This window comes from Gordionus sp. m RMFG-2023, chromosome 3, assembly GCF_954871325.1.
Source record: "Gordionus sp. m RMFG-2023 chromosome 3, tfGorSpeb1-WG-v2, whole genome shotgun sequence".
Lineage (NCBI taxonomy): Eukaryota > Metazoa > Nematomorpha > Gordioida > Chordodea > Parachordodidae > Gordionus > Gordionus sp. m RMFG-2023.
The window spans coordinates 27994624-28008355 of record NC_088777.1 but is presented as its reverse complement, the minus strand read 5'-3'; the positions used below and the strand labels follow the sequence as shown (position 1 = coordinate 28008355).

The window sequence follows — 13732 nt, the reverse complement described above, 5'->3', positions numbered from 1 at the left end:
TCATCGCTTCAAGTCGTTTTGCGGGGTCTTCCAGGCCTCTTTGGATTCGATATTGTATTATTGTTGCATAATCTTTTAAGTATACAATCGACTGTTCGTCGAGCTAGGGTTAATTCTCGGCTATTACTTTTACCACATATGTGTAAGTTAATTATTTTACATTTAGTTGTAATAGATCTTTTCCTTTTTTCATTTTGGTCGAATGTTCGTTAAAATTTATAAAGACTAAAAAGTTTATTTAAACAATGTTTTAAAACAAAACAAAAATCTAGGAATTTTTTTTAAAATAATTAAAAATGGGTTAGAATGTGATTAATGACTTTCTTCCAAAAAACAATGGGCAACTTAAAATTGTCGCTGAAAAAAACTAATGAACCCTAATCATTTTTGACATGTTGTTTTCAAAAGCTAAAATTTCATAGAAAAATATATAGAAATTCCGAGTTTTTTATTTCTATATGTCTTGACATCTTAAATTAATTAATCAATTCGCTTTTACCCAAACAAGTTAAAAAGTTTTAAGTTATTAATATTTTTATGTAAAAATGCAGGGTGGGCAATCATTGCTGGCCGGTAGTGTATGTATGATGGAAAAAAAAGGTAAAGAATTGTTAAAAAAATGGACCTAAATTTATAAATTATTTTTAAAACAAAAGAATTATCAAAAATGAGAAGTTAATAAATTGAGAGAAGATATAGTAAGAAAAATATAAGTAAAGAAAATCGCTAAAAGTTAGAAATAAATTGAGAAAAGACCAGTAAGAAAAAAAACGTAAAGAAATCGCAAAAATTTAGATATAAATTAAGAAGGAATAACAAAAATAAATAAAAATTAAAAAAAAAAAATTTTAAATTACGATTTTCCTTTTTTGAATGGGAATTTTCCTTTTTCGATTGACACTTTTCCTTCTGTAATTGGACCTTTTCCTTTTGTAATTGGACCTTTTCCTTTTTTGTTTGACGCTTTCCCTTTTTTTATCGAACCTTTTCCTTTTTTGTTTGCACTTTTCCTTTTTTGATCGGACTTTTTCCTTTCTTTTTGGGAATCTTCCTTTATTGATTGACACTTTTCCTTTTTTGTTTGGACCTTTTCCTTTTTTGATTGAATGACCTATTCCTTTTTTGATCGGACCTATGATTGAAATTTTTCCTTTTTTGATTGGGACTTTTCCTTTTTTGAATGTAAAACCCTGTAATTTATAATTACGAAAAAAAATTTAAAAAAGGCGAGCGGACTCTCACCTGATCAACATAATGGGAACACGTTTAGCTTATTTTTAAATAAATAAAAACAAATAAGAGTCTTAAGCTCTTTTTTTTATAAAATATTAGTATTTCAAATTTTATATAACACTATTCAATCTAATTATTAAAAAAAAAATGAGGATGCTAAATTCCATAAATTGCAAATGACATGTTTTAGGCTTATAAATATTTTAACGCTATTTTGAAAAAGGTCTGAACTTGCTAATGAGTTAGAATATAAGTAGGGAATCTAAAGAATTTTCTTAGAGAAATAGAGATCCGGGGAAAAAATATTATTGGCCAGGAACTCCCAAAAGTTAACAAATTTATAAATTCCGATATATTTAAAAAATAATAAAATATTAATGATGAACTCCTTATTCGAAAGTAAGTTAATACTTTAAATTATTTATATCAACTTCAAATATATGAATACGCAATAACATTCGCGATGATACATCCGCGATAATCATTCGCTGTAATACATTTGCGATAATTCATTTCGTGGAAAATGTTTAACTATAATACGTGATACGATTTTTTTATATGCTATCAATATTATGATATATATGAATTCGACCTTATTTTTTATTACGAATATGACTAAATTCTTTATATAAATTTTATACTACCGATATCTATACAAATTTAAAAATAATTTCAATAAATCTTTCATTTCTTCGTTTTCTTTGGGCTGTATTTTTCTTTAAAAAGATTTTATTCTTCCGCGATGATTCTTTTTCTATATTTTGATACATGAATCTAGAATTCTGTCCGATATCGAATATAAATTTGACGAATTATTTACTCTAAAATTCGTTCCGTTTATCTGTCATGATCAAAATCAAAAGATGAAAGCCCTTTTCGCACTCTACCTACAGAATAGATCCACATAGTAAATGAAGACTAAAAACAATTTTTGGAAATAATACGACCTTCAATTTTTAAAAAAAATTTAGTAGACATTATTTAACTCTTCCTTTATATTTATAAAAAAAAATTAATCTGGGACGCGGCCATCTTCATTCTCAAAATCGATAAAAATATTTAGAAAAGTGTATATTTTCCCGAAAGGGGGCGTCTTTGTATAAAATTATATATTAATCAGTTTTTAATGGTTTTTCTTGGACTATTTGATATAATTTAAAGGATTATTCATCTTGGAAGTGAAAATAACAATAAATGGGGCTTTCATTCAATTATAGAAATTGTCTATCGATAAAAGAAATTCAATTTATTACTTTATTTATAATTTATTTTAAAATTTTTTGCGCATATAACATATATTTAATGAATATTAAAAAATATGTTCAATTAAGTTTCGAGTTCTTGAATATATGAATCAGAATCTTGTGCATTTCATATATGGCGCCCTAAATATTAAAAAAATTGATATAATTTAAATTTAAAAATCTAATAAACAACTCACTTTTAAAAGATTCTAATTTTTTGGTAGCGCCATTTACTTTCTTGTGACAACAATGTATAACTAAGGCCAGTAGCCGTTAACAGTGAAACTAATGTTAAGATATGACATCTGGGCAAGTAAAGAGTGCCGTCTATACTTGGAAATGTAAAGGAATTAGAAGGTCCGGATGGGTTAAAAACTTTATATATATTTCTTCCTGCTTTTAATTTTTCACTAAAACAAAGCTAACCACCAATTAGAATCACAAGGATACGTTAGGTATCCTGATATTTCTTCAATAATTATACTTATATGATAATTCTATAGTACTTTCTATTGAATTGGAATACATTTTACTTTTAAATTGATGTAGATCTGTTGGAATCAAGGTGTGTATTTTGTGTGTTCCAGGTATAGATCTAGTTTTTGAAAATCTTTCCCTGAGTAATAGATCTTCGTAATCATAATTTATTTTGGTCATCTATTCAAAATTATGACATTAATATTTTCTTTATTTAACTCGTACAATTCATATGATGTGGTTATTTACTTTGAGTAAGGCCTTGTAAACTAGCTCTAGCGGCTAATCTTTTAACAGTGCCACCTATCGCATCACAAACACTTTTCCCGTGCGCTATAGCAGAAAAATGTCATTTCGCCTGTATCCCGAAATCCATCTCATGATGACAAATATTAATAAAATTTTTACGATTTTTATCATCGGAAAAATAAAAAATTTTATTTGGCCTACAAATTTTATTAATTAAAAAATTTACCAATGTTTTTTTGAAATTATGTACTGCTATTGTATTGTGTTGCAAAGATTCGGATATCATTACATAATTTAGGCAACAAATATTGGCAAAATTATCTTTATAATATATAACAAAAGGGTGAGCAGTGGATTGAGCCCTATTCCAATGATAATTTTGTACTTTATCCTGAAGTATAAACCTATAGTTTTTTTAAAAATCACATATAAAATTAAATATTGGTCTTAATCTAAGTTCAATTTTAGATTGTTTTGATACAACGATTGTTGCGTTGAAATAAAAAAATGGAGTAATAAAGATTCCATTTTTTCAAAAAAGGCATTTATAAATTTACCTACTGGTTTGGTTATTGTTTCAAGAGTGGTTCTATCTACGGTTAGCCATTGTTTGTATGTTATAAATTCGATCTCCTTAGAACGTGTAGTATAACATGAATATGTGCCGGTGAATAATAAATAAGTTTTATTAACTTTATTAAATAAAAAATATATTTTATTAACTAACTTCTTTTTTCTTTTCTTAAGGTATAAATACCTTTTCTAAAATATAAATTAGAATATAAAACGAAATACAAAAAAGTAAAATAATATATAAAAAAGTAAGGTTACGCCGTTTATAAAATAAAATTAGATTATAACAAAAATAATAAAAGTTCAAATGCAAAAAACAAAAAATAAGATAAAGGAATAACGCAACATTCTCCCTCTTCTGATAATTTCATCGGAGAAGTCATAGAGAGTTTGTTGTTCAAGTGGTTTATAATTTTGGTAATCAAGTTGTATCACAAATCATCATAACGTTGGCTTGTCCAATCGTTGGTTTGTATAAATCGATTTTGCACGGTGGTTTGTTTAAATCACAAGCTTGATATCCATATCGTAAATTGTCTCCATTAATCATAGCTTGTTTGATAGTACTCAATTGTTATTATCATTTTTCCAAAATTGTTATTATCATAAATAAGTTGCGAATAAGAAATAATAGTTCGTCATAAGAATAAATGAAGAATGATAAATCAATAAGATTGTTATATTTTTAGCGTTTTAATATAAGCCTTTTAATATTTAATTTAGTTTATGCAATTTAACATTTATTTTATATTTTAAGTTACATAGTCTTTTAAATAAACAGGTTTTTTTTTATTCGCACAGGTCTAGAGATAGGTGTTATATCGTTATTATCAGTAATTTTTATATTTTTGTCCATACTTCCCTCCTTAAAAGAATCCTTAGAGTCATAGTTAATAATTGTGTTAAAACAGTTTCTAATTCTTATTTGATCTAAATGTCTCCTTAAAATACCTTTCTCAGTCTTAATTTGGATAATCATATCACTTTCTTTATGTGTGATCATACATTTGCACCATTTATCATCACCTTGTATTTTATACCAAACAAAATCTACTACGTTAAAAGTTCTATTTCGTGGTAAAGTAACGTTTATTTTATTCTTCTTTTCCTCCATCGGTTTTAATAAGTCCCATTTAATTCTAATATCTCGATTAAACATTTTCTGTGATGGTGTAACTCCTGTAGTATCATTACGCGTATTTCTGTAATTAAGTAAAAATTTGCTAAGTGCGATATCTGGGTCTATTTTAATATTCCTTTTCATGTGTGTTTTGAACGTTCTAACCATGCGTTCAACCTGGCCATTGGATTGCTGGTGATAAGCAGATGTAAGCACATGTTTAATACCAAAATTGTTGCAAAATTTTTCAAAATCGTTACTCGTAAAGTTAGTACCGTTATCAGTAACTATAGTTTCAGGTATTCCGTATAGCGAAATAGTTTTAAAGATTTCTTTTAAAGTAACATTAGTCGTAATATTTTTAACAGGAATAATAATTGGAAATTTGCTGTAGGCATCGACTATTATCAACCAATTTTTTGTGAAAAACGGACCCGCATAATCTATATGTATCCTTTCAAACGGTTTAGTTGCCGAAACCCATGGTTTTTGTATCTTTATAGGATTATCGTGATATATATTACAATCATCACAATTTTTCACTTCCATAACAATAACATTATTTATGCCAGGCCACCACATGTAATCTTTGGCTAAGGATTTGATTTTTCCTGCTCCCAAGTGACCTTCATGTAATGACTGTAGTATAGTTTTTCTCATAGAAGACGGAATTATAATTTTATTGCTTTTGTAAAGACAATCTTTAATTATACTTAATTCCAATTCAATGTTTTTATAAATATTATTCATTATAGGTCTGTTGTTATTAATATCATTTATGACTTGTTTTAATTCCGTATCTTTCAAAGTTTCATCACGGATTTGATCAAAGTTAATAGGTAAGTCCTCATATTCATTTATAATGGTTACATTTTCAATAGTTTCATCACGACATTCTTGTGGTAATCTTGAAAGGCAATCAGGAACAACATTATATTTACCGGCTTTATACTTTATATAAAAATCATATCCTCCTAATGTAATATTCCACTTCTGGAGTCTTAACGACATGGTGCTATTATCCTTAAGACCCTTGGTGAAGATGTGAACTAGAGGCTTATGGTCAGTAATAATTGTAAATTTTGTGCCGATTAAATATTCCTGAAATCTCTTTATGGCGAACATTATAGCGAGAGCCTCACGCTCAATATTGGTATAATTCATTTCAGATTTTAATAAAGTTCTCGACGCGAAAGCTATAGGTTTTTCTTTACCATCTTTTTCAATATGAAATAAAACAGCTCCTAAACCACATTTTGATGCGTCAGTGGCTATCCCTATAGGTAATTCAGGGTTAAAATATGTCAAAGCAGGTGGAAGACTAATTAACTTCTTTAGATCATTAAAACTTTTAGAGTGTTCTAGATTCCAAGCCCATTTTTCTTTATTGACAATCTTATAAAGAGGATCGGCAATTTCCGCAAAATTGTTCAAAAATTTTCTATAGTAGCCAGCCATTCCCAGAAATGTTGATAATTCAGCAGCTGACTTTGGTTCTGGCATATTAATTATTGCTTCAATTTTGTCGTGATTAGCATGAATCCCCTTAGCGTCAATATCATGACCCAGGAACCTCACTTTGTTTTTAAAGAACACACTTTTATTAAAGTTAGGTATTAGCCCAAACGATGATATTCTATCAAACACTTTTTTTATGTTGTTTAGGTGGGCTTCATCGTTTTTTCCAGTTATAAGTAAATCATCAATATAAAATATAACGTCATCCATGTCCCCGAAGATTTGATCCATAATCTGTTGAAAAATTGCAGATGAGGTCTTAAGCCCAAAAGGAAGTTAGTAAATTGGTAATATCCCTTATGCGTAGATATGGTTAAAATATTTCTGCAACTTTTATCAATTGGAATCTGTAAGAAAGCATTTTTAAAGTCAATCTTCGTAAATTTCTTTCCTTCCGAAAGTTTAGCAGTTAGATCATTAATTCGTGGTAGAGGGTATCTAAAGTCTTCTAGAGCTGGGTTTACAGTATCCTTAAAATCAGCGCAAAGCCTAATGCTCCCATCTTCTTTATAGACAGCGGTAACAGGACTTGCCCATCGGACATCATTCACCGGCTCAATTATTTTATCATGTATCCATTTCTTGAGTTCTTTACTAACAAGATCAATTTTTGAATAAGGTATACGTCTAGGCGGTATAATTTTAGGTTGGGCATCATTTTTTAAATGTAACTTGACACTTGCTTTGTTAATTGGCCCATTAGTCAATTTCGATTCACACTCTTTAATCAATTTTTTTATTTCATCTTCGTAATTAGTGTCAATATTTGCTATAAATTTATTTAAAATATTTTTGAAAGCATTGATCCACATACGTCCCAACAAAGCATTTTTACTTGATTCAACCACTACCGCTTGTAAATATTTGGACATACCATCATAAGTCACTTTAACTTGAGTAGTTCCTATGATTTTGATTAAATTCCCGTCATAAGCAGTGAGTTGTAGCTCGGATTTCTTAAGATCTCTAATACCAAGTTTTTTAGCCAGACCATGAGGTATGATAGTGTATTTGGATCCAGTGTCCACTTGCATACAAGTAACAACATCGTTCACTTTTACAGTAGTCATAAATGCGTTATCTTTGTCATTAATCACGTCACCAGATAAATTGTTGACATTAAAATCATTATCATCTTTGTTCTTTGTAGAATCAACTTTCTCTTCAATAATTTCTTCAATATTCATGTTGTAATCATTATTGTATTGTATTTGCTTTTTATTATTTTCGTCGCCACTTCTATAATTATTTGAGTTGTTATTATATTGTATTTGCTTTCTCTGAATATTATCATTACCTCTATAATTATTTGAGTTGTTGTTATATTGTATTTGCTTTCTCTGATACTTATCATTACCTCTATAATTATCTGAGTTGTTGTAATAAGATTGGTAATTGTTACGATTTCCGTCACCGTATTGGATTTGTTTTCTTTGATTATAATCATACCATGTATTATTTCTACCAAAATTCGATTGATTATTATTATTATAGCGATAATTGTTATAGTTATAATTGTTATAATTATCGTGGTATCGCGAATTATTATTACCATAATTGTATCTAAAATTATTATTGTAATTCCCATTTCTATATCTATTATCATAATTATTTCTAAAATTATTATCATTTCTACTGCAAAAATTTTTATCTTTATCGGATTTTTTATCATTATTTATATAACTTATATCATTATCCTCAGACTTAATATTACTAGAGTCCAGTTTCACCCCTAATTCCACCATCTGATTCAATGTAAGGTCAAAATTTTTGGAGAATTTGTATTTAATTTTATCGTTTAAAGTAGATGTCCGTAATTTCTCTTTTAATCTACTATCGTCCAAAAAATTACATTTCTTATGAAGTTTCGATACTCTAATGTACCACAGCATAAAACTCTCTGATGAGTTTTGTTGAAGAAGATTAAATTTATTAATTAAAGTATTTAAATTTAGCGCTGGTAAAAGATAGGTTAACTTTTTAATCACAATTTTAAGATCTAAAATATCGGTATCAGAACAAATTGCCTTAATGTCGTCAAAAACTTCGTCTGATAAATTATTAAGCAAAGTATTAATTTTAATAGAGTCCGATAATGTACTGGTCGAAAAGTAATTTAATATTCTGTCTAAATAAATTTCAGTAAGAGGACCCACTAACTTAGGGATCTTATGTGTAAATTCTTGTTTAATTTCCATATTTAATTAATAAGACACATAAATAAGCAATTATAACATTTATTATTTTATCAATTCAAATTTTTGGTATAGCTATTCATGTTTTGGTAAATATACAGATTAATTCAATGAAATCATTGTCACCATAAATGTAATGTTTCCCATTTAACAATTCGAAACAATTAATCATATCTCTTAAGTTCATAAATTCAAACAACACGTCCTCCGTACCGTCTATCCTATAAAAGTTGACATCGGAATTATAAGTTAACTTAAACAAAATATCGTATATGGAGATTTGATGGGGTACATTAAGTAGTTTGAAGGCGAACATAATTGATGAAAATAATTTTGAAATGACTTACCCTTTTTTTATCCATCTTATATAGAATTATTTGTACCATTTTATAATTTTTTTTATTAACCATATTTACAAAGGGAAAAATTTTTTTTTATTTTTAACAAAAATTTCCATAAGGCGAGTTTCTTTTGCCAAAACTGGAGGCACCATGTAGAATAACATGAATATATGCCGGTGAATAATAAATAAGTTTTATTAACTTTATTAAATAAAAAATATATTTTATTAACTAACTTCTTTTTTCTTTTCTTAAGGTATAAATACCTTTTCTAAAATATAAATTAGAATATAAAACGAAATACAAAAAAGTAAAATAATATATAAAAAAGTAAGGTTACGCCGTTTATAAAATAAAATTAGATTATAACAAAAATAATAAAAGTTCAAATGCAAAAAACAAAAAATAAGATAAAGGAATAACGCAACAGAACGAAACAATATTTCTATTTGATCGTGTAAATGTGTTGACCCTGGACAATTATCACATTTGCCCATATAAACTGGATGGTTGAGGCGAATTACAAATTATTAAGTGTAAAATATGTTTGTATGTTTTAAAGGGCAACATATCATTGGTTAAATTGGGTAAATTTGATCCAATGATCATTAATTTAAAATTTTGGTGGTAGCTGCAATCACATACATGTGTACCACTACCTCCAACGAGTATACAATTTTTGAGCGAATGCTTGCAAATTTCGAAAAACCAATTTTAACATCAGGCCTCATTTCTTTAAAAAATATATGAATTTCTTTCAAATTATCTAAAATTAATCTCTTATGTATGGTATTCTTTTTTCCGTCTTTGGTCAAAATCGAAACGCAATCTTTCTTGCCTGGCATGATTCTGCTTATTTCGTCCATACAATAAAATTCTTGTACAATTTTAACTGTATATTCGTCTATAGGTTTTCCAGGCTTGGGGTTAGGTGTTGATAAAAAAAATACCAATAAATTAATTAATAAATAAATTAATATAGTGAACATGTATTGAATGATTAATCAATTTTAAAATTTTTATTTATTTTATTGATTGAAACACTTATTTATTGTTATTCTAATTTATTTTTTGGCGTCTATGAAATGCACAAGATTCTGATTCATATATTCAATAACTATAAACTTGGTTAAATATATTTTATTAATATTCATTAAATATATGCTATATGGGCAAAATTTTTATAATAAATTATAAATAAAGTAATAAATTGAATTTCTTTTATCGATATACAATTTCTATAATTGAACGAAAGCCCCATTTATTTTTATTTTCACTTACAAGATAATTAATCCTTTAAATTATATCAAATAGTCCAAGAAAAACCATTAAAAACTGTTTAATATATAATTTTATACAAAGACGCCCCCTTTCGGGAAAATATTTATACACTTTCCTTAACATTTTTATCGATTTTAAGAATGAAGATGGCCGCGTCCCAAACCAATTTTTTTATATAAATACAAAGGAAGAGTTTAATAATGTCTACTTAATTTTTTTTAGGAATTGAAGGTCGTATTATTTCCAAAAAATTGTTTTTAGTCTTTATATATTAAATAAAATGGCCGGAAATTGGTAAAAAAAATAAATAAATTTTTTTATCTAAAAGTAGAATCTTTGTACGTAATTTTGATATTAAATTCGTTATTTACAATTATGTAGTTTTTAAGATATGCGTAATTGAATGAAGGCAGATAATGGTAAAAAACGTCATTTTTGCCACTTTGAACCCTAATATCTTCAAAAATTTAAATGTTAGGAGGCTAAAATTTTGGCTATTTCTTAGTTACATTGACCTTTCTTTGCTTACCAGATTTTAAAAAAATCGAAAGGGGTCGGCCGAAAATCTCATTTTTTTTGCTCATTTGATGTGGAATGACCCGTCTAAGAACCTGATAAAAAAATATCCCATTATTATTTCTTTCATAGTAAATTGATTTATCGTAACATCCTACCTATTTGAAAATTTTAAATTCCTATTTAAAAATTTAAAAGATTTGGTTAAAATTGGACTATTTCCTTCCTATAGTGTTGTTAAATCGGCGAAATCCTAACGGTCTAAAAATTCACTAAGTTGAGGCGAGAGTATATTTTTTCATAATTGAGCTATCCTTTTAAACCTCTATCGAGGGCAAGATGATAGTTTTCGCTTAATATTCGTCTTTTTAGAGTTGGCTTAAAACCTGTTGGAGCTATTTATTGTTGGTAGTGTTGTTAAACGGCTCATTTTGAGCCGATTTTTAAAAACGGCTAAATCCATATTTTAGCTAGAAAAATATTACCTAAACCTCGAAATTTCGCTAATTGATGTCTAGACCTTTGTGCCATCTATGAGCAAAATCTTCAAACTTGCGTAATATTATTTTGGATAAAATATTGAGTTAGCCGTTTTTAAAAATCGGCTCAAATCGAGCCGTTTAACAACACTAATTGTTGGTGGTGCTGGTTTACCACACTTTATATTTTAAATAAAGTATAAAAAATTGAAAAATAAAATTGTTTACTTCTCTATACCCTATATGACTAAAAAAATATGAAAAAGATATATGACTTAATAAAAATCTGAATTTATTTAAAAATAATAAGAAAAAGGATTCAGATGTAAAAAAATATTAAAATTTTACGGGGAAGGGGGTGGCTCAGTCCCTCCTCAAAATTTGAAAAGGGGGTAGCTCCCTACTCGCAATAAACCCCTGTTCCGCATTATATACTTACAATTCAACACATTTACTATCTTATGGATGAATATGATCAATTTTAAGTACCGGCTTGATTTTGAGGATGATATTGTGGCTATATATATAAGCGAGGATTATTTTAAACAACACCATCTTGTGCTGTTTGCACACTTTTTATGCATGGTATATGATTAGTCTTCGAATATAGCTTTTATACAATAAATTACATTTCCTTCAAAAGAATTTATTAAAAATTAAATGCTTTTAAGATGGTTTAAAAAAGAAAATCGAATTACGTTATTTATGCCGTGGCTGCTAACAGCTGTAAAGTTTTTTTTGTATTTTATAGTGCGCACAAATTGAGCATTTCAAACGTTGCGTTGCAAACGCAACTAATGCATTGTCGATATATACCTCAACTAGCGGTACTATATTAATAAAATATTGGCTCTCTCCATGATTCGAAAAATTTTAATGTTATATTTCCTTCCTTTTTTGCCTGATTGAATATCACAATTAGATAATGAATTTAAAATATAATAAAATTTTAAAAAAATTAGGAGGTGGGAAATATTTACTATTCCTTTTCATGTCATGTTTTCTGATAAATAGAATAAAATAGACAAGCATCATTAAATTATCAAAGTTATTGCTGAATATTTATAATGCATAACATTAAAATAGAGAATACAATAAATATTTTTAGTTTGAGATATCTTAACTATAATCTTTTTTAAAAATGGTTAAAGAAACATTTTATCAGAGTTGTTAAACGCTACTTTTAAAAGTAGCGCGCTACCGCTAGCGACGATCAGAAAGTATAAGTTTTGCCTTATTAAATAATCTTTCGACAATAGCACTTGAGGGTAAGGGCGTATTTAATCTTATATACATATTTTTAATATAGATAGATTATCAATAATTTTATTTGCAAGTACATCGTATGTCTGGCATCCTATTATATTTTGAGGGCTAATGTCACAGATCTTCTTTTTAAAGTCCTAGGGTATAGCCAATGGCCTGTGATTTCCAAATAAGCTCAAAATTATTTAATCAGATCAATTTATAAATATAAATAAGTTTTTACCTTCTGTTATTTGTCCAACTATCTTCCGTGGTACATATATATGATATCTCTGATAACTCTACTATTAGAGCATCTTTCATCATTTTAAAGTTATCTGCTATTTTATTCATTAGTGTCTGGCGGCATAAAATTATTGTACCAGGGGATAGAGTTTTAATCATCATGGTAAATGATGGATTATCAACTAAGGACATTGGCTGAACTGTATAAATTATAAAATCAACAATAACTTTATTAGCCAATTTCTGAGAAATATTGTCATTTGCATTATTAATTAATTTGGTGAATTGAATTAGTCTTTTTGGATGTAGAGTCGCTTATACCAAAATTATTTAGATGTTTCTCCATTTCCTTAAAACTCCTGAACAGTCTTATAAAATAAATATTATTAGAATGTAAAAATGACAATTTACCTTTAGGTGTTTCTTGAGGTTATAGCTACTGGATTAATTTGAGGAAATATTTATTTTTTTACATTTTAAACAAATAAATTTGAAACCAGTTTTGGTTATATATTTATTTTAAAAAATTTTCAAATCTAGGGAATGGGAAATTTGTATTATAGCTATTAAGAATATTATTAAGAACATTTTCTTCCTTGGTATCTTCCATTTCATTAATATCATTGTCTGAATCACTTTCAACGATTTGGATATCTATTATAGGCGATGACATTTTAAATTATTAACACGTGATTTAAGTTTATAATACAAATGAAAATATAAATTACAAATTGAAATTATATTTTAATTTTCATGTTTATACTTATCTTCATTATATTTTTTAAAAGTGGCGAAGTAGTGGCTACTTAGCTACTTTCATAAAAAGTAGCGCCCTAAAAAATTAAATAATTACAAAAAAAGTAGTCGCTATTATAGCTACCAAAAAAGTTAGCGCGCTATTTTAACAACTCTGCATTTTATATAGATTAAAAAAATAATTAACGATTCCTAAATACTTTTTCATTTATAAATTATTTTTAATTAATGTATAGATAAAAAAATTTATAGGCCGTTT

The 13732-nt window shown here is 27.4% G+C and overlaps 1 protein-coding gene across 4 annotated transcripts in view; it reads left to right on the top strand.

Annotated features, from left to right (window-relative positions):
* LOC135927469 (obg-like ATPase 1) overlaps nucleotides 1-13732 on the top strand; it is a 124909-nt gene that overhangs the window by 64405 nt on the left and 46772 nt on the right. The gene's annotated exons all lie outside the window — the stretch shown is intronic.